This window comes from Macrobrachium rosenbergii, chromosome 8 (genome assembly GCF_040412425.1).
Source record: "Macrobrachium rosenbergii isolate ZJJX-2024 chromosome 8, ASM4041242v1, whole genome shotgun sequence".
Taxonomy (NCBI): domain Eukaryota; kingdom Metazoa; phylum Arthropoda; class Malacostraca; order Decapoda; family Palaemonidae; genus Macrobrachium; species Macrobrachium rosenbergii.
The window spans coordinates 78,246,035-78,269,149 of NC_089748.1; positions in this window are offsets into that span (position 1 = coordinate 78,246,035).

The window sequence follows — 23,115 nt, forward strand, 5'->3', positions numbered from 1 at the left end:
CAAAATGCGGACATTTTGTTTTAGCGGTTCTGACTCATTGCTGTGCAATATTTGTAGATAACTAAAAATCTTTTATGTTTTTTACTATCGTCTCAGTTATTTTCCTAACGAATTGCGCTATATTTTGTTCATTATTCAGGAATCGTCCGGTGATTTTAGAAAATCTTTCTGGATATAGGAAGACATTACAGGTTAATGAGGGAGAATCTGTGTGAAGAGTAATGTCTCGTATACATTAATATTATCTCCATTGCTTCTGCATAACAACCGGAAATGACCTAATGGAAAGCAGAGACTAGTAATAATTTGTCAGTTTTTTCTATTCTAAACACTCCACGGTTAGTAAATACGCTATTCGACACACACACACACACACACACACACACACACACACACATATATATATATATATATATATATATATATATATATATATATATGTATATATATATATACATATATATATATATATATATATATATATATATATACATATATATATATATATATATATATATATATATATATATATATATATATATATATATGTTTGTGTGTGTGTGTATACCTATACAGAGAGAGAGAGAGAGAGAGAGAGAGAGAGAGAGAGATAGAGAGAGAGCATCAATAAGTCCCCTAATGGTTAATAGTTATCTTTAAGGTGTTATCTGTTTCTTGCTTAGTCATTACTATATGTTTTCTTTAAAAAGGTTTTAGTGGCTTGTTTATCATTGTTGTTCCTTCTCAAAAGTTCGGTTTAAGTATATCATAGAAAATAATTGATTCGAGGAAATAAGGATTATATAACAAATTATAATTAAAGCAGTTTATTAGTATTTCGAAGAATGGTACTTACATAAATTTATTAACTTGTATGCCTGCGCAAAACGAGTTATCGAGGTAGAATTTACGTTCATAAGTGACTTAACTTTTTTCATGGTATTCAGGGTCTCCCGGTATAATGTCTAACCATAAGCGGTATGTATAACTTTGTTTGTTATCGTCTTGAAATTATATATATATATATATATATATATATATATATATATATATATATATATATATATATATATATATATATATGTGTATGTGTGTGTGTGTGTGTGTTTAAAAAGAGAGAATAGGATTTGGTATGGTTAGGCGGTGGTACGGAGTGAATGAAAGCATGACCCATATCACGGTGTTGACGGGAATCCTTCACAGCTCTCCCTCGCACTTAGTTTTTTCAAGTCCAGGTTCGGACTTAACGTACTCAGTCTCGAATCCAGCCGACTCCCATAAGAAGCAGCTACTATGAGATTCAGAGCCTTTGCCCCGGTGTTTTTCCGGAATAACTTTTTTTTGTGCATTTGACAAAGATATGACTTAGCCACAGTATACTTTACATCCCTACCTAATTTTCGGCAGCATTCTTTATTACTTATATTAGAAAAAAGTATATTCATAAGAGTAAAATAAAGCAGCCGAAGCCAGTGGCGGAACACTCAAATGTATAAGTCATTGTCCCCGTGGTTGCAGGGCAGCTTTTGTGATTCGGCTTGCACAATTGTTTAGAAGTAAAGAGGCCCATGGCAAACCCTACGTAAGCTTGAACAGGTAAATGAATACTAGGGCCCTTTTTTCGGTAAGGAGTACACCCGCGCATCCAAGGCTACCAAGTTTTCGTTATTTGTTGACTTCCATAAGGTGCAGAAAGATAATTATATGTGCTCTATAAAGCAATAGTTGTTGATTTCTTAGTAAAATGTAACTTGCGGAACAACATTAAAACTTGCTTTGGCAAAAAAAAAAAAAAAAAAAATGTCATCGGTTATAATGCATCAGTGAATGACCTCTGTAGGTCCCAGTGCTTGGGTTTAGCCCGAAACACCATAATCCACCCGTTGATTATAATGACAAGTTTCCTCATATGTAATTATGTTAAATAAAGGATCCATGTAAGGGCATGTCATTTCATATGATCTCGCCTGCCCTCTTAGTGACAGCGTACAACAATGGCTGAATTGTAACATTATAATGGAAATTGTTTTCAAATTCCACAGAATATTACCAGCATGGTAGTTCGATTGTTGGTAGGCTTTTAAATACCAAGATTGCTTGCACACTAAAAAGTATAAGTATACTTGGTCCTTCTATTTGCTCACTTGAATGATTCTTAATTGAAAGTGATGAATTGGCAGATCATCCAATTACGACCTACAATAAGCAACTGTTTGTCTCTAAGATTAGGCGAAGTCATTCTGGGCTCATAAAACCTGATAATAATAAGCGAATTTAAATATTAACAGTAATTAGCTGCTCGTACATTAGCAGCAAAAGTCAAGTGACCATTTATTTTTCCCCTTTTTCGGACACCAAGAGTACAATAAAGTGAATCCACCCAATTGCAAAGGTATAATAACAAGCATTATCGTCTTTCGAACGAAAAATAGCCTATAGAAGATGGGTTACAGGACTTTTGCAGTATCCTGTACTATAGGATATATATACAGTATATATATATATATATATATATATATATATATATATATATATATATATATATGTATGTATGTATGTACATATTATATATATATATATATATATATATATATATATATATATATATATATATATATATATATATATATATATATATATATATATATATATATATATATATATATATATATATATATATATATATAATGCATATATATATATATATATAACATATATATATACACATATATATATATATATATATATATATATATATATGTATATATTCATATATATATATATATATTATATATATATATATATATATATATATATATATATATATATATATATATATATATATATATATATATATTATATGTATATATATATTATGATTTGCAAAAATTAAGCTAAGCGCCAACCCTGCAGAATGTTAAGAGTTGGTTTGTCGCTGCATAGCCGACCCAAGTTGACCCAAATACCAACACCTAAATCTTATCAGTATTCTCATCTGTCCCTTCCTTACCTGGGACAGACACTTGGGTGGCACAGTCAAAAAGGGGCAAGGATGAGAGGGTGAGTGCTGTTCCCTTAAGCAGCTTAAATGAGCTAAACTGCGTAAAACCACCATTCTATGAGGCAGAGTGATCACAATGAATTGTCTTTCCACAGGACACATGGGGAGATGCAAGCAGGTGGTCAAGACACCTGGAAGACGGCACATCTTGGGCACGGTCACCATACGGGCCTGACATCGGGGCCCCTACCCCCAGCAGATGCCTTAAAAGGAGCCAGGACATGGAGATCCTTGCAGTTAGCAGTTAGCCAGACACGCGAGGGAGATCGCTACAAGACACTGAGACAAACACCACCCCCGTCACCGCCTGAATCTCCTGACGCAGATCCAGTCCCTTTGTCACCACGTGAACGAACTTCCTCTCTGAACCAGTGTAGTGCCATGAGTACTATCGCCCTTTGTCATTCTTCGCCAGGGACCCGCTTCGCACCCACCCCCCAGTAAAGTACTAGTGAAGACTCTTCAGTCACGACTTTTTGCCCTTAGAACTGTTTATTGAGTGCCAGTACATCTCTGTATCCATTGTGCCATTTTACCCAGTGCTATTTCAAGTGTTAGTGTTCCAGTGTTAAGTGTTCAATAACTCCTTGAGACCTTGGCACCCTCAGTGCAATCTCGATCCATCTGTATGTTTTCTGTTTTCCCTTGCTGGCGTGTAATTCTTAAATCTCTCTTGCAGAGGGACCCATTTGCCGTGGACTCTTCTTGGGCTGTGCCTTGCGACCATTCATGTCTCCAGTAGGAAGACTTTCAGGCTTTGCAAGCCTCCATATTATTTACTTTTCCATTTCTTTTGATCCTTTTATTGTAAATACAGTTACTTTAGTTAACCCCAGTGTTTACTAACATTCCCTCGTGAAGTAGAGCCCAAGATCATATGAAACATCCCTTTTTTTCTTTTCTTTTTTGATTCCCTGGACAGTAAAGTCAGATTTCAAGGCCAAGCGAGTAAAATTCCGTTGCTGACCTGTTAAAGAGTTCTACAATTCCAGAAAAACCAGGGAAAATCATAAAAATGTCGACCTTCCCATAGATTTCATTTTGGGGGTGCAATTCCCCCCTATTGTTGCTTTGTTGTGTTTGCAACTCGCCAAATCAGCAATTAGCAAAGCTAAGCTGGGTGCGAGACAATTCCAAACCTGATACCAAGCGCACAGACCAAGAGAGTTTCCACGTAAGTAATGTGTTTATCTTAGCATAGAAAATTTTTACAAACATGACTGACCCTGTTAATGCATGCCTTTCATAATAGCTATTTAGGAAACAACGAGTGCTAACCATTTTTCTTTTCGAGGAATAGTGCGACAAATTCTTCTGTATAAAATTTTTCACTTTACATTTTGGAATCGTGAATTATTTAGGCGCAGACGAACTCCCATATGGGACGAGATGAAATCAGTTTGCATTGCTGAAATACTCTCTCTCTCAGGTTAGCTAAAACTAAGTTCAAGTGTTAGGAAAGTGAAATTTGAACTCTGCTTCTAGGAAAAAATTACTAGATGATTTCATCATTATCCACCCATCCCGGGAATTTCCCCGCTGTCAGGAAAGCCCAGGTAGTGTTTGTAAACAAAAGGTTTTATTCAACCAGTGTCTAAAATTAGCCCGCATCAGCCTAGAGTCAGAGGATCTTCCCCGCCCACCTCCTCCCCACGTGCCTACCCAAATCTTCATTCATTGCCTGAGTAGATGTCCGCCGTAACTTTGTCCATATTCAGGCCACTCTCAGCAAAATTTTTTTTTCCAAGTCCTACGGGACAAATCCAAACTCCATGTCCTTCAAGACAGAATTTCCAAGCCCTACAGGACAAATCCACTTCCCAAGTTCTACAGGATGAATCCAATTTCCAAGTCCTATGGGACAAGTCCAAATTCCATGTCCTACGAGATGGAATTTCCAAGTCCTATGGGACGAACCCAATTTCCAAGTCCTACGGGATGAATCCAATTTCCAAGTCCTATGGGACAAATCCAAATTCCACGTCCTACGGGACAAACCTATGGGACGAATCCAATTTACAAGTCCTAAGAGACGAAATTGAAATTCGTCCATCCGCGCCCTACTTTACATCCTCAAATTTCACGTCCTTCGTGACGTCCATCTGTGTCCTATGTGACGTCCTCAAATTCCACGTCCTCTGTGACGTCTGTCTGCGTCCTATGTGACATCCTCAAATTCCACGTCCTCTGTGACATCCTCAAATTCCACGTCCTCCTTGACGTCCATCCATGTCCTACGTGACGTCCTCAAATTCCACGTCCTCCGTGATGTCCATCTGCGTCCTACGTGACGTCCTCAAATTCCACGTCCTCCGTGATGTCCATCCATGTCCTACGCGATGTCCTCAAATTCCAGGTGCTTCGTGACGTCCATCAAACTCCACATCCTTAGTGGTGCCCACCAATTCCACGTCCAATGTGACGAAACAAATTCCACGTCCTCTGCAACGGAATTAATTCAAAGTCCTGCAAGACGACCAACCTACTATCCAGGCAATAACCGGCTGAGGCTGTGTGAGAGATAAGGTATATTTCTTCATTTTGGCCACTCAGGCCACCCCCCACATTTTTATTAAAATAAAAATAATTCCAATCGCCTGGTTGCCCCCACCACAGTCGGTTCCCGATCCCATTTATTTCTCAATCCAAGTTCATTTAACTTTAGAGGGCCCTACCAACTAAATTTGTCAAAATGTCGACTACAAGAGCCCAACACAATGGGGACTTTAAGTTCTACATGCAGGCAGAAAAGACTTGGGAATGTCGGGCCAAGAATTACGGGACTGGGTCCAGGGGAACCTAGACGCTGCAAAGGCGGAGAGGGAGATAGAAAGGCAAGAACAGGAGTCAGAAAGAATTGCCCAGGAGAAGAGAGAGAAGATAGAAAGGCAAGAACGAGAGAAAGAGAGAATTGCCCAGGAGAAGAAAGAGGAGATAGAAAGGCAAGAATGGGAGAAAGAAAGTATTTCCCAGGAGAAGAGAGAGGAGGCAGAAAGAATCGCCCAGGAGAAAAGACAGGAGATAGAGAGGCAAGAGAGAGAAATAGAGAAACAAGAACAGGAGAGAGAGAGAGAATCGCCCAGGAGAAAAGAGAGGAAATAGAGAGGCAAGAGTAGGAGAGAGAGAGAATCGCCCAGGAGAAAAGAAAGGAGGTAGAGAGACAAGGGAGAGAGAAAAAGAGAGAGGAACAAGAGCGACTGTGAGCCCATGAACTCCAAGTGTTGGTCCAAAGGAGTGCCTCTCACCCCAGTCCTGATGCGGGGATGAGCACCCTCAGCCTGGCCCATTCTTTTATGCCGAAGTAGACTGAGGCAGAACCCGAAGTATGGCTCGATCATGCTGAACTTTCCCTTATCCTCACAAGTTCCTCAGAGAGAAGGTACTGATGGCCTATCACACCCTCCTGGTGGAGGACCAGGGAGATTGGGAGGTCATACGCCAAGCTGTCACCAAGGCATATAAGATCACCCCCCAAGCGCTGGAGGGGACGATGGAGAGGGCAAACATGAGATGTAGGCCAGACGTGGTCAGATTGGGCATACCACTCGGAGCAGGCACTAGCAAAATGGCTCGAGTCCAAAGGGGCCACCAGCACAGCCGAGGTACTTGAGAAGTTTAAGTTAGAACACTTCCTGCACTATGCCCCACCCGCTCTGGCCATGCACGTGGTAGAAAAAGCTCCTGTGACACTGACAGAGTGTTTCTGCATAGCTGATACGTGGGAGACTAACCACCTCAGGAGGGATCAATGCTGCGGAAGATCTATCCCCCGCCCTTCCTTGGAGGATCTGCTCCCCCCAAGAATGGGCACTCACAGCAACCCGTTGTGTGCGGGTTCTGTAGGAAAGCCGGGCATTCCACCAAGCAATGCCGAAACAAGAAATCAGCGCCCCCTAAATTCTTTCCTGGGAACCCACCAAATAACTCGCCCGCGCCCTTTGGCACGTCATCGGGATGCACAGGGACTTGGAAGTATGAATTCAGTAGATCCATCTTGGAGAATATTTTGGCTTCGTGGAGAGCGCTTGTCTAATCTTGCATGTTAGGGAGGGGTTAGTGATCCGGTGTTGTTACCAAATTTAGGTGCCAATAGTCCCCTCAGGGCCTCCATGAACCATTGGATTTCTTTACCATGTTGAGAGGGGACCCCCACAGGCTTGATGCCTTTTTACAAATGCCCATGTGTTCCATTTCTGCTAAGGCCCGTTTGGCGTCTTGTAACTTCGCGGCCACAGCTGTTATTTGTGGCCGCCTTTGTCGTTTTTTGTGAAAGAGCATGGAGGCCTGCAGGTTCTGGTGTTGGTCCCAAACTTCCTTTGGTAGAAACACCACGCCGGGTTTGGCCATGTCCTGTGCTCTCTGAATGGCGGTCTCTTCTTATACATGGCATTAATGTCTCTTTCGTCGCCGTCTTCCTCCGAGAGGTTGCAGGCTCTCATGGCAGCGGCCGTGAGGGTGGCGGCGTGTGTCGAAGCCTTGGTGGCCTCGTATAGTTCCTGGGCATTATCGACTAAGGCATCCATGTCCCAGTTCTCTGCATCCCTTATCTGGTGCCGAACTTCCTGTGGGAGGCTCCGAAGGAAGATAGCTTTTGTCAGGTCTATTGTTTTCTTCCTCCTGTTCTTGTCGCGACCTGGGAGTGTTATTAACACCCACAGCTGGTCCCAGGCTTCTCTGGGTGGTGCATCTCCGAGGGGCTTGGATAGTAGGTCGAATGTGCGCTGCGCTCCCTTGGACGTGGGCATGGAGTAGGAATTCATCAGTTTGTTTTTTAAGTCTGTGTATGAGACTTTGTCTGGTTGCTCATTTAGCCAGGATGTGATTGTATTGAATACATCTTCTGGGAGCGCCGTCATGACTTATGTCCGATTTTGTAGCATTGTCTGAGATGCGCGCCATGCGAAAATGCTCATCTGTGCACCGGAACCATGATGCTGTGTTTTGGCATGAGAACGGGGCAAGTTTGACTGTGTCTGGCTTTGTCGGTGAGAGCGGCATGCAGACGATGCTCGCGGGTTCGCATTGAGGTTCTACCTCTGACATCTTGACTGCTCACGCACCAAAACGCAGGAAAATGCGCTGTATTGAGTCTGTTAATGGTGTTGATTTGTTCGAGAGGTCGAACGAAGTGCCAAAGCGTGCCCTTTTGGGTACCCCATCTTTAGTCCGTTTATGGCATGGTTTCCGTTGGGCAGGGTGCTATCAGAGGCCTAAACTTTACGCTGTAGTTAGTCCGCTAAAGGCTCTCTAATGGCTGGTCTAAAACCGCACTACCTGTCCCTGACCCGGGGTCACCAGTGTGAGGCTTCAAGGAAAGGTCAGAGGTGAAAGACTGATTCTTTATTATTCTCGACAGGTGTTTATAGGACAAAAAGCGGACGAAAAGGTAGCGGGCGACCGGAGACCCCCTGAGGCGTCCATACAGGATTTGTGTTTTTTAGCAAGCATAAAAATACGTATAACATTTGTTACATGACATATAAAGGGTAGATATACGTATCAGCAGAAAGGCCGTACAATGATGCATAAGATGAGGTACACAAAAAATCTGAAATAAAGACAGGTAAAGTACATGATGTGATTAATGTACATCTGAAAGGGAGAAACACAAGGAAAGAGAGGCATGCTTTGATGCCCTTACAATATATGTAAGGCATTGCAAGCTTTCTAACCATATGTATTTGAAAACCTCTTCCTAATTTGTATATAGAGTTGTTAACCATTCTTCAGGCATGAGAAAACACATCTGACTGTATATGGACGTCCATCCATTTTGTTCTAATGTCAAATTCTACTTTTCTGCTTGCAAGAGTTTTTGACCTGTCAGAGATTTTATATCAATAAATTAGAATACACCTTGACTCTGCTGCTCACTTGCCACCTCATTATACTGGTGACCCTGAAGATGACCAACACTGCCACCGCCAGCACCAGCCCACCCAACAACAACGCTGCAGCAGCAAACATCCACCTACCGCCCTTCACAACCCACAACCCAGAGGCCTGGTTCTTTAGAGCAGAGACCATCTTCAGGTTGAAGATCTCCTCTTCATCCTGCAAAGCTGATGCCGTCCTCGATTTCCTGTAGGGGCAGCAATAGGAGACCAGCGGCCATTGCATGTCTACAAGCTACTACAGTGGATAATAATGATCCATGCCACAGAGGCCACCCAGAAACTACTTTAGACCTTGTAAGAGTGGTCCTACTTACAAAATTACCCCGCCAAACAGTCTCGGCCATCCCCAGTGCATCATCCATAGACCGCAACGATTTCCTAAAGACAGTCGATGCCGTCCACCTGGCCCACAAGTCGGCGGAGCCTACACAACCTACCGTAGCAATAGGCACCCCACAGCCACGGCAGCAGACCAACACAGATGGACAGCGATCCAGAGAGCCCCGCTGCCCCCATACACCACTAACAGAGTTCCAGGTGGAAAACAACCCAAAATACAAGCCCAAAAGAGAAGAATGTCCCAAGGGCATTTGTTTCTACCACTGGAGGTTTGGGAGTGAAGCCAAAAAAATGTGAAAATGATTGCCGCGTGTCAAAAAACATGCAAAAGGGTCACAGCAGCAACTCAACAAAATAAACGTCAGCAGTGGGCAGACCGGTTGCCTCGTAAGAGACACCATGCCTGCTTTCCATTGTCTTTCCTCCAGGTACAGGCAAAAAGACTAGAAGTGTGTTTTTCATCATGGAGGAAATATCAAATACGGAGTTCCTGGCCAACACCAGCGCAAACAAATCATTCATGCCAACCAACCTGCATGAACGCCTTAATCCAACCCCCAGCACCCTACAGGTGTCCACTGCCAGTGGAGCCCCACTGAAAATATATGGGAAAGGGACCATGAAATGCCGTTTGGCGGGAAGAAGTACAACTGGACGTTTGTCACAGCAGATGTGTAACAGTTGCACTTTTAGGAGCAGACTCCCTGAAAGCCCACAGTTTGCTGGTAGACGTAGCGAAACAGCAGCCGATTACACAACCCACCCCTGTAGCCCCACTCACACCAACTCCAGCACCAGAGATAAGTCGCCTCCTACAAGAATTCCCAGAGGTATTTAAGGACGACCTGCAGCTGAGACTTGACCAGACCCGTAAGGAACCACATGCAGCACCACATAGTCACTGAAGGTTCCCCAGTGCACATGCATTGTAGATGTTTGGCCCCAGAAAGACTCGTGTACACCAAAAAAGCCTTCCAGGACATGGAACAGGCAGGAATATGCCAAAAAGCCTCCAGCCTCTGGGCATCTCCCCTACACATGGTACCAAAACCTGATGGCACATGGCAGCCCGCAACCAGAGACTCAACATCAAGACAGTACCTGGCAGATACCCACTGCCAAACATTGCCGACATAACCAACCAGATGGAGGGCGCCAAAATACTTATGAAGATCGACCTGTTGAAGGGATACTTCCAAGTCCTGGTCGCAAAGGAGAACATAGAAAAAACGGTCATTATCACCCCCTTCGGCATATAAACCTTCAACTACAGCTGCTTCGGCCTTCAGAACTCAGGTGCTACCTTCCAACATCTGATGGATGAAATCCTGGGCAACCTACCCTTCTGTGTCATCTACATCAGCGATATACTGATATTCAGCCCCAACATCAAACAACACATGAGACACATCAGGTGGGTCCTGCAGATACTTAAAGAAAATGCCTCGTAGAAAATGCCTTGTTATAGGTATTGTTTATTTATATATATATATATATATATATATATATATATATATATATATATATATATATATATATATATATGTATATATATATAAATATAAATATTATATATATATATATATATATATATATATATATATATATATATATATATATATTATATATATATATATATATATATATATATATATATATATATATATATATATATATATATATATATATATGTGTGTGTGTGTGTGTGTGTGTGTTGACTTAGTTATCAAATTATATATGTTTATATATATATATTGTTTATTAAAACTGAATTACTTTTACTATTGTTGAACTTGTTAGCACTTACCAATTATTATTTCCCTTGGGTGTAAAATATTCCTGAGATTTTGTGAACTGGACATTAAGGGATATTTGTGGCTTATTACTTGTGAATATGAAAACGTTATGCGTGTATAAGTGACAGCATATAGTGTATGAATTTTTATCACATCACCGTGATTCATATACAAGCATTAAGCTACAAACGTCCTTTAATATCCAATTCGCTCTACCTCGGAAATAATATATTTTCATATATGGTACCGAAGGAGACTTTTTTTTTAGTTATTATCAACTAAAAAAGATCCCCTTCGGTAACATATATGAAAATATATTATTTCCGAGGTAGAGCGAATTGGATATTAAAGGACGTTTGTAGCTTAATGCTTGTATATATATAGTGTGTGTGTTTATTTGCACACTTATCTATTATATATTCAGGTAATTGGACCCAGGCCTCCACGCAAACTGAAAACACATCGAAACGTCAACGTCAACGGGATAATTAATGGAATATATTAGTAGTAATAATACAGTACGATGTTGCAAGTTAACGGAAATACATATGATCAGTACTTTGCATAAATGTACTCTCCACTCTCCCTTATTCACACGACCACTCACATACACGCAATCATATGACTTATTTTAAAAATTAAGTAGTGACATATTAACAAATGTAATATATCTATCGTCCTGCGTTGTTCCTGTGATAAAAATGATTGCTGAAGAGGATGGATTCTGATTACCGATTTCATACACATGTTCATGTTCTCATTAATATTGCCATCATATACGCCCGGTATGGTAATACCGTTTGTTACGAATGTTGTTGCTGCGAGGTCAAGTTGTAAAGATTAACAACTTTTATACGTGAGCCATCTGTCGAGATCTTGACGTAGATGAGACTATTTTTTATTGTCTTCTCATCACCATGGCTATGATACAAGATGATAGACAGGCATTTCAGTGCTCGCCATAGGGAGTGTCTGAATTTTATTTCTCCTGCTGACTGACATAGCACGAGAGATTTTGACTTCTCTTCTGGCTGGGAACAAATTGTAAATGGGAATTGGCTGGATCTAGTAAGTGTGTATATTCTAGAAAGTGTGACTGGATTTTTTATGTATGCGATATGTATGGACTACCCTTACATCAGGAAAAAAAAAGAGGCATTTTGATGAATACATTGCTCTTCAGATCAGTCATACGCGCTGCTGTTTCCGAATTAGATTATCGTCTGCAATTGGCCAATACAAAATACTAGTATAGTAGCAACGCAGCTGTCAGTGGCGTCTTATTCATTTAATTTCTTGGGACATTTGATATCTAGCTTGAAGTTTTGTCGGTTTTTGTCAAAAATGAGGACAAAATGCATAACCTGTACAAAAAATTAAATTTTTTTATAAGCAAGGTTTGGAAAATAATAATGAATTACGCTTTACGCTTGCTTACGTATGAAAAGACACCTTTGATCATAATCTCTGCAAACTACTGGGTGATTAAAGAACACCCTGTGCACGATTTTAAGTGAGTTTATGTTTCTTTTTTTCTACGTTTCCCATTAGTTTTCTCTTCTTTTCATATATCTGTTTTTTTTTTTTTATATAGAGTATGAACCCTAGTCTGTAGTTTAACTTTGTTGGGATTTGACTTTTACTTTTCAGACGAACGATTATTTTTTTCCTTTAAGAGGAGGGCGATGGGACATGTGATTAATACATCCATCTAACCCAGACCTGAGAATGAAAAAGTGGAAAGGAGAAGAAAGGCCGAGACCCGAAGGCCGCAGTAAAGCATCCCCTTACGGAACGGAAAGTCACAGGACTCGACCCATGCTAGGAGACTAAAAATTATAGACGGAGCAATCTTCAGTGTTATCGGTGTGGGATCCCTCGAGCATAACCTGTCGACATTGGTCTTGGGAATGAACTTTACCTGTGCATACAGAGCTGGTGCTGCTGTTGCATAGGTTAGTTCAACAATATTGTCAGCCATTTATTGTGTGATGCAAAGTTTTACGAGGATTTTTAGTCGCGTATAAGGAAGCATTTCCTGTTCCTTTCAGAGAATTAAATTCTTTCTCTCGCATTGCTGCACACTCATCTCCCCCTCCTCGTATCCCGTCCTCGCCCCCTCTCTCTCTCTCTCTCTCTCTCTCTCTCTCTCTCTCTCTGTGCAAAGAATTTTTGTGTGGTCGTGGTCCATTCATTTTCGTCGGCCTATCATTACTGTGAGGGAGATCCATGATTCTCTAGTAACGTATTCGAGCGACCTGAAACGATCTTTGACTGAAATATGTCGATCTCAATCGCACCAGAATTCTTTTGACCATGATATTCACGAAACTGTCTAAGGTCAAATTATTTTCCGTGTTTCACCATTTTTCTTGAAGTTGGCCGCTTTCGGCAGAACTTTCTACTGTGCTTGAATCTCTGGACTTATTGTTTCTCAGTTAAGTTCAGAGGCGAATACATATAGTGAATTCAAATGCAAACTTAAACAGCAGGTTAAAATAAAACATATCCCTGCCGATACTTGCACTAAAGGAACTTAGTTATTGCTGTAAGTATTTGCTTTCATATTTTTTTTATTGAAACTTGGATATAAAAATCTTGTGTACTTCATAGTTTTTACTGCTTCATTTTTGAACATTTGTAATGATATGAATATTTTTAAGAGTGTTTATAGATCAATATGTATGTATCTATACACACGCACACACGCATATATATATATATATATATATATATATATATATATATATATATGTATGTATATATATATATATGACATATTATATACAGTATTCATTTATATATATGTATGTATATATATATATATATATATATATATATATATATATATATATATATATATATATATATGATATATAGATAGATAGATAGATAGATAGATAGTCCAACCCAAATCGGTTATTTGAATTTCTTACTGCAGTAAAAAATAGATCAATTTGAGCTTTTCAAAAAATAAAACTAGGAAGTTTTTATTTGTATAGAGTAAAGAGTATTTTCCACTTATAAATGGAATATTTACAAACAGTTTCAGAAAAAAAGTATTAGAATTCACCTTTTCTCTCCATGGAAGAAAGCTATTTCCTCCTCTCTCCCCCCACAAAAAAAAAAAAACAGAAAAAGGAAAGAAAAATGGGTACGCTGACCTTTGGGCCAAGTGAGTGACAGAAGATTTTGGTTCCTTTTCAACGCAACATTTTGGTACTTTTTAGCTCAACTAAAAAATGTATTTCGAAATTTTATCCTATTGAAAAATTTTTTCTCAGTGAATAACAGCTGAAACATTAACAACATTGGTAATTAAGTGTAACCTTTGCGTCCAATGCGATAGACTCAAAGTTGTTCTTTTGAAAAGACTAATTTAACCTTTTCAATTATCAACTATCTCTGCTCAACAGTTCATCTGCCATCCTTTTCTATTTTTTTGTTTGTGTGTATCACGAGGCATCTAGTCTTGATGGTATTTCTACTCACTCTCATTAGCATTTAGCCATGTAGTGATTTTTGTCAGTTTTACCTAATTTTTCATGTTTGTATCTGTCTTATTTTCGGAATAGGTCGCTGTTCTGGCATGTTATTGAAAGTGGTTTCTCCAATCCTTGTGTTCTCATTGACCTACTATCCGCTGACATTGAAGAGTTTGAAACTTGACTAAATTCGTGGTTTAATTAATTTGAAGGTACATTTTTGGATCCTGTTTTGGCTACACCAGAGAAAGATCTACTTAGAAACGGCGGATAATGAAACTCGTTCATCCTGTTTTGGGTATCTGGAAAAGTCAATTCCAGAAACTCCTGATACCTCTTCCGGTAAGTGAAAAGGTCTGACACAAAGCTGCTCCGGTTACCTTCTTGTATAATGCGCTGTTCCTTACCTCTGTAAACTTACTTAAAGCCCAAACAACATAGGCTAATGGCCCAGTGTCTGCCATTTCTGTTGTGTGTTAAGTATTTCGGTCTTTGATTTTTCATTTCCTTCTTGTCATTCGAATGCTTTGTCAGGGTACACGCTTCTTTCTCCGTATCTGCTGACATTTCAGTCCGTCTCACTATTTAAACTGACTCCTGATTAAAGTCTAAATGCATCCTTACTGCCTGGGTCATTCCTAAGTATATAACTACAAATTTTCTTGTTTCATTGCCTTAGAGAATTTTCTTCACCTGTTTCACCTGTTTTCTTTTCTCCTCGCCCTCATTTTCTACACTCCTGTTCAGAGACTGTAAGATTTACTTTTTTTTTTTTTTTTTGTACCAATATTACTAAGATGTCCAATATTTGTCAGTATATTCATGGATAGACTAACACCAAAATAATTATTCAGTTTGTTTCGAAATCAGTAACGATTAATTCCTACTTTATGAATCATCTCTTATATCCCAAGCAATCTAGAGTTAAATCAACCATCTCGATTATTTGTTGAAATTTTGTAGTTATATTTTGGTGTTTCATGTTTAATTATGTTTAATATGGCATATTCAGGGACAGTTCATATAGTTAGATAACTTCCCTCACTGTCACTGTCAATCATGGTTTCTCTCAGCCGTCTAGTGGCCTTGACATCTCTTTTCTAGGGGAAACATTATACTCCTCCGCTGCTCATCTGAGTATTCCCAGTTCAATCTCCACTCATTGTTTCACCAAAGGTTTCTAGATTTATTTTACTCAAATTCTGAAATTATCTCTCCTCTTCAGTGTCTCCATACTTATAAAACTTTCCACCTACTGAGGGTGGGCTCTACTGATATCGTTTGAATGAGATCACCCACAATTATAAATTTTAGTATTTTTTATCAATTATTTGGTGTTCTTCGACTTCAGCACACACACACACACACACACACACATACGAACACAAAATGCAAAGGTTTCTGGCAAAAAATTAGAAAAGTTAGAACGAAAATATGTTCTTTGCAGAATGAAATAGTTAAGATCAGTTAACGAATGATTTGCTTATGTAATTAAAAGGATTATAATCTCGTTTTTCTCTCTCATTTGGCTCTCTTATGGTCTGACAAGTGTACCGATTCATACTGGTTTTTACGAGTCATTTCATTCACCAGATATGTTCCTGGTCTGTTAAAATTTTTCTGTTCCCTCATATTTTTCCTTGTCATGTTTTCTGGACTATTCCCGGTACACTTTAGAATCCGTGACTGAGTGGGATTCCTTTCTTGGGCGCTCGTTTTATTTTCCTAAATCGATCCTAGTACTGAAGAAGTTCTAAGTTTTCACATTTTTTTTAATAACGGTTCTTTCCATAGAGGTTTTCGCATAATTTTTAGATTGAGAAATTGTCTGTGTACTTATTGTTGTACCTTTGTCTCAGATATCCATTGTTCTTCTACAATCTTCCATCGCAGTCTCATTTATTCGAGGTCTGCTACCGTCTGAGCAGAATCCTCATTCTGCTTTGCCTTTCGGCCGTACTCTTTGATGGGAATTTTTTGGGGCTTTCGACTTTTTTCTTCCTTTTCTTAGCAGCATCTTCATCTTTAAAACATTTCACTTGTCGTCCAGGGAGGCTGTATTGACATGTGCTAAGAAGCTTTTCTGTTTAAAATGCATTTTTTACTCTCCCATTCTTAGTGTGAGCCCGGCCAGAACCCTTGTAGATGGTACCCATCCCATTCACCCCATTACCCCGTCCCACGATCACTACCAGACTCCCTCCTACACGATACACTTTTTTTGTTTTTGTTTATAATCCCTTTGACCCTAATTTTTGTTATCTCTTTTGTCATTTCCATAGTAATGTATTTTTTCACTTAGCTTTTTCGAAGGTTAAAAATGTGACGCACACTACTTGCTTCGGGTTCCATTGATGAGAGGAAGCACTTCTCATCTTCACCTCACACTTTTATCAGCTTTTATGATTTCCATCTTGTAGACGTCAACAGTGCTTTACTTCAGCTCCCACCCCGAACCCCAACCGTCCCTTTCTCAACCCTCCCCCTTTTTAATCTAAACATTCTGTGTAGTTCAAACGTTTCTCCCATTTTTATTCTTCCTCCTCTTGAACTTCCCTTGCGCTCCCTTCCTTCTCATCCTTTATACATTACCTATAAGTCTACCCTCGTAGTTCATATGCCTCCCCCCACCCTCGACGCCCCTCCCAGCCTGACTCCTAACGCCTCTCTCAGTTTATTTGTCTCTCTTGTGATTTATTTTGATTATATTCCATTATATGTTTTAAGTTTATTTACGCTCTATTTAGTCTGTGCACTCTTCAGCCGTAAAATTTAACTTTAAAGTCTCATCCAGGCTGTATTTTCCCTGATCCCTTTTTCTCTTAATGACGTCGGATTTTATCTTTGCATCTCTCGCTTTCTCGCTCATAAACCTCGCCCACTCATATTTCAAGCTTGCTTTCTTTTTTCAAACTTTCTTTTATCGTTCCATTTGTAATTCAATGTACTCTACTTTAACAATCACATGTTTTGAGTATTGTGTGTCCATTTGGATAAGTATGTTTAATTCTTATACAATTTCTTCTTAAATTTCATGCTGCGGTGGCTCATCTTACTGTTGTGATTGACTGCATTCTTGTAACGCTTTGCTCTCATTTACCTACCAGTTTCCTAGCTTTTCCAATGTTGTGAAATAGTGGCGTCCTCTACCTATTTCGAAAGTTTTCTTCCCAAGGTTGTTTTTACCCTTGTAATGAAAAGCTTTTTATAGTTCATTTTTCCACCCTACTTTAGTAGTCTGTCTCCCTCTTTCTTTTCTGACAAAGCTCTCTTTTACCGTTCCTGCAGGTAGGAGGTTGAGAATTTGAGGATTTATGCTTAGTTCTTGGGGAGAGGATCCCCCCCTTTTTTTTTCATAAGCTGTTCACCCCCTTCCATCCCAGCAACGGCTCCTGGTCTTACCCCTCGAAGATGATGTCCGTCGCATACTAATGAGCGGAGCTTCCTAGGAGGCCCATATGTGTACTGGTAACAGAGATAATGCGAGCTTGCCTCTTCAATAAAGGTCATCGGCATGACTTGTGCGGTTTTCTTTTGGGGTCTTATTCACTAGGTACATACGCTCTCTCTCTCTCTCTCTCTCTCTCTCTCTCTCGTTTGGTCACTCTTGTAAACGTTTAAGTCTCTTGTTGTTGCCACGAAAACTGTTTAGGCGTTTATGGAAGTAATGCATTTCCTTTAAAGCGTTATAGTACGTCATTATTACTTCTTTAGTTAAGAACTATTACTGTGACACACATTTCTCAATTTGCAAGTAACTAGTAGATATTCCCCAACTTGCTGCCTTTTGTACACACCTTTCTATGAATGCACATTCTCAGCATTCATACATCGTCTCTCATTTTGGAAGGCAAATTATCTTGCCAGGCAACTTTGACTCATTTCATTTCAATTGTTCATTTGCATTGTTATTTGAAGCGTTAACCTTAGTTCAGCCCTGAGCTAATAAGTAGGATATGGTCATTGAGAAAGGAAGCGGTATAAATATGCAGTCATCTGTGTTAACGAACTGTTCATGCATTATGTTTATGTTTTCAATTGGGTCGGTATATTACAGCTGTAAGCTCACTTAGATGTTCCGTCAGACTAAAAGTAATAGATTATAATGCGCGGTCATCTGTTGGTACCTTGTCATACATCATCTCAGTGAGGCGACTAAACAGTTATATATGCTAATTTTACGTTATCTGATATGCCAAGTTAACTTAACCCTACTCACTGCTGAAGTTCAACATTATTTCTTTTTAGATAAGATATTCTTTCGGTAATTCTGCTTTTCTTAAAAGCTTTAATAAAGCGAAAATCTTGCTCCAACGCCTTACTTTTTATGGGGCCTCTTGTCTTAGAAAAGTGGTCTTTAGAAGTACTTCAAAATAATATACCACAGTGGAGGTTAGGGTCAGATTTGCACATATGCAAATTCCAGATAACAAGCAGGTATCATTGATTCTATTTGTATTAGAAAGTAAATTTGTATGAGTGCTTTTGAAAGTCACAGAATTTCTTCAGAAGTCTGTTACGTTGCTCACCGACAATAAATCCTAAATAAAAACGCGATAATAGATTAATTTTATTCGATAAAATGCTTGCTGTCTTTCCATTTTATGAAATGGTTCTTGGGTGATAGCTTATTGGCTTGTCACTGACTCTTTTGTGCAGACTTTCGTTCTTGCGAATTGTATTAAACGTAACTTGTTGACATTAAATCCTTAATGAAATTCATCTTGGCGTGTAAGTTGAATATTTGGTTGCTTCATGCATTGAAGTTCATTTCTTCTTATTAATGATAATAATCCATTTTACGATGAAACTAGTTACGATTATATATATATATATATATATATATATATATATATATATATATATATATATATATATATATATATATATATGTGTGTGTGTGTTTGTGTGTGTATGTGTATTGAACCCACCTAATTTCTAGGCTGTTGTTTCATGAGTATATTTTGGCGTTAGAAAATTACAAATCATACAAATCCTAAAAATGATATTTACTCATGTTCAAAATCGTAGGGTGTTGGCGTCTATTCGTCCTTTTCATTTTCGTAAAACATTTCATGCAGAGCAAAAAACGCCCAGAATTCATGAGTAATTTAAAAATTTAATAAAAGAAAAGAAAATTTATAAATAAATATATATTCATATATGTAGATATGCATATATACTGTATATATATATATATATATATATATATATATATATATATATATATATATATATATATATATATATATATATATATATATATATATATATATATATATATATATATATATATATCTAAAAATAGTTCCATCACAATAATATGAATTATTATTATTAGTAAGAAGAAATCAACTGAAATGCATGCAGCGTCCAAATGATCAGCTTACACGCCAATATGAATTTAACACAATGCGCAAGAATGAAAAGTCTGCACAAAAGAGTCAATGACAAGCCTAGAAACTATCATCAAAGAACCAATTCATATAATGGAAGGACATAAAGCACACAAACACTCACGTGGATATATACATATATATACACATATGAATGTATGTACATGTATATAGAATATATATATATATATATATATATATATATATATATATATATATATATATATATATATATGTGTGTGTGTGTATATATATATATATATATATATATATATATATATATATATATATATATATATATATATATATATATATATATATATATATATGAATGTATGTATCTATGTAAAATATCACCCACATAATTTCTTGATTGTTGTTTCATGGGTATATTTTGGCGTTAGAAAATTATCAGTCATATAATCCGAGATATAAGTTTTACTCAAGTTCGGTATTAAACCGTAGAGTGCTGACGTCTATTCGTCCTTTGTGTGTTCTTAAAACATTTCATGTAAAGCAAAAATTCCCGGATTTCTTGAGTAATTTTAAGTTTAATGAAAGAAAAGAAAATATAAGATCGAGTTCAAGTGCATTAATACATTTTGAGAAAACGTGAACAGAGTGATTAATATTATCATAGAAATTATTTGTAAACGACCTTGCTATGCATAATACACGTAACAGTAACATTTAATATTTTTTCGTTTTAACTGCTGACTATGATTCATAGCATGTTAAGAGTAATGAAACAAATATTTTTATAGGGTAATTATCATAACATCTCTTGACATATACTAATACCTCACTATTTCGTGTTAAACAATTAGCAATTTAAAGATTTTTTCCTCACGGTACTTTTATAAAACACAATTTCTAAAAACACACTTTCTAATTGACAGTTTTTCTTGGTGTTCAGTATTTTATTAACTGTGCTTGTAATTACGTCAGTCAGCATGCATGATACTGTTCAACTCGATTTCACATTTGCATTTTCCACTTTACTGTGAAGTATTCCAGTAAACATTACGAGTGCATGGTAATCGTAATCATCTTTATTTGGACTGTTATGGTCTGTATCTTTGAAACTTTGGTAACCAAGTTAATATCAGTTGTTTTAAGCAGACAATTGAACTAAATATGTTAACATCTAAATGTTCATAAACGGCAAATGAAATCATCTTGTCAGTATTTAAAACGTCTTGAGTGTTCCATGTTTTTTCATTCAGTATTCTTATTAATCTAACTACAGTAGTTAGACTGCTATATACTCACATTAGACAAAAAAAGGCATCAGTAAAGTTTTCCAGTAAAACATTGCCCCTCTTAAAGTGATACAGAAGCTACGAACAGAAACTTAGCACGTCAGAGAATTGTAATGGAGGCTCTCGTGTCAACCTGCAGTGTCGAAGTCCATTGATTATCGAGGTTGAATCTAGCCTCCCTTGAAGCAATAATTAGCAACGATTAATTTTCTTTTTATGGTTAAAGTTATGCTGAAAACAAGTCGTACCGTCGCTCTCGTTTTGCCAGTCAATGAACTTTTTGCATAACTTATCTTCATGGATTCATTAACTTCCTCATGCAGGTTAATCATGAATAAAAAATATTCGTCTATTGAAAAACTCATTCAGGTACCTACCTACTAGGTATAGTGGTCCTCTTGTATCATTCACAGAAAGGAGAATTTAGAATGGTATTGCGATTCTGTTGCTTGAGAGTGGCAATTTCATTAAATTAAACATGAACACTACTGAAGATATTGCAGATAAGTGTTCATGAAATAAGTTTTTCAATCCTTTTCATGACTAGGAAATCATTATTTATGCATGAGAGCTTCATAAACAATCAGATTATGGCCTGGAAGTAATTCTGACATTGATGGAAACATAAAAAAGTATGTTTTAATTAGTTTTTACTAGCAATGGCTATATCCAGAGTATTAGATAATCTTTTACTTGTTTCGTAAATGTCTGGCGACAGTGAAGCAAGCACATACTCTGACAGACATGTACGCCATGATTAAGCCCACTCTTAAATAATATGATTTTTTTTTTTTTTTTTTTTACTTTTGTGGCGGTTTTTTTTCTTTTGCCCAGATATTATGGTTTAGTTTTGGTAATTTTTTTTTAATTTGCGATATATATTTCTATTTCGCTGTCCATATATTTCAGTAACGTGGTGGAAGAAAAAAATTTGTAATGCTTTTGGGAGAGGGAGCAGCTATGTTTAGGAAAATGTAAAAAAGAAGTTTTTATACGGGATAACATCAAAGGTCTACAGTAATGTTATGCTCCTTGCTTCGTTCTCGTTGTGTTAAATGTGATTTCCTGTGACCTGAAAATCTAAATACGCAAAAAACAGTGCATACTAATACTGCTTCATTAATTTTTATAAATTAATTAGATGTGTTCCCATTGATGTTATGATCATGTCAACTACTTAAAATATAAAATGTCGTATAATTAGCAATCAAATCTTTGGCTACTATGTTATGCACCTACCATTTCTCTGTTTCGGCCTATTTAGATCCCAAAAAAGATTCAGTGAAGAGAGATCTTTGAAAAGTTACTTTTTAGCATGAGAGCGTTTTAGGAATAATATAGGAAATTCTTACATAAGTGTCTTAAAACCGATATGAAACATTTTCTATGACGAGGGCCTTTTAAAAAGGCTGTAAGACATTTTCTGCCATGAGTGTTTTAAAAGAACAAGATGCATTTCCCAAAACATGAGTGTAAAAAGGATATAAGACATTTTCAATGACAGGAGTGTTTTAAAAAGGACATAATTTATTTTGCATGTTAAGAGAATTTTAAAATGCATATAAGAAGCTTACTTTGACAAGAGTCTTTTTAATGAGGATGTAAGACATTTTCTCTGGCGAGACCGCTTTGAAGGATGTGAGCCACATTCTATGATGAATGCCTTATATAAAGGTTATAAAAATTTGCCTATGATGAGGGCATTTTACAAAGGATAATTGGAATTTAATATGACTAAAGCTTTAAAAAAGAAAAATCAAAGGCTAAAATGACCCAGAAATGACACTGGTGACAGTTAATCATTCCATCAAAAGTAAATCTATTTTAACTCTTTCAAGGTACCGTTGTGTTGCCAAAACATTTCGAGCTCAGCTAAACT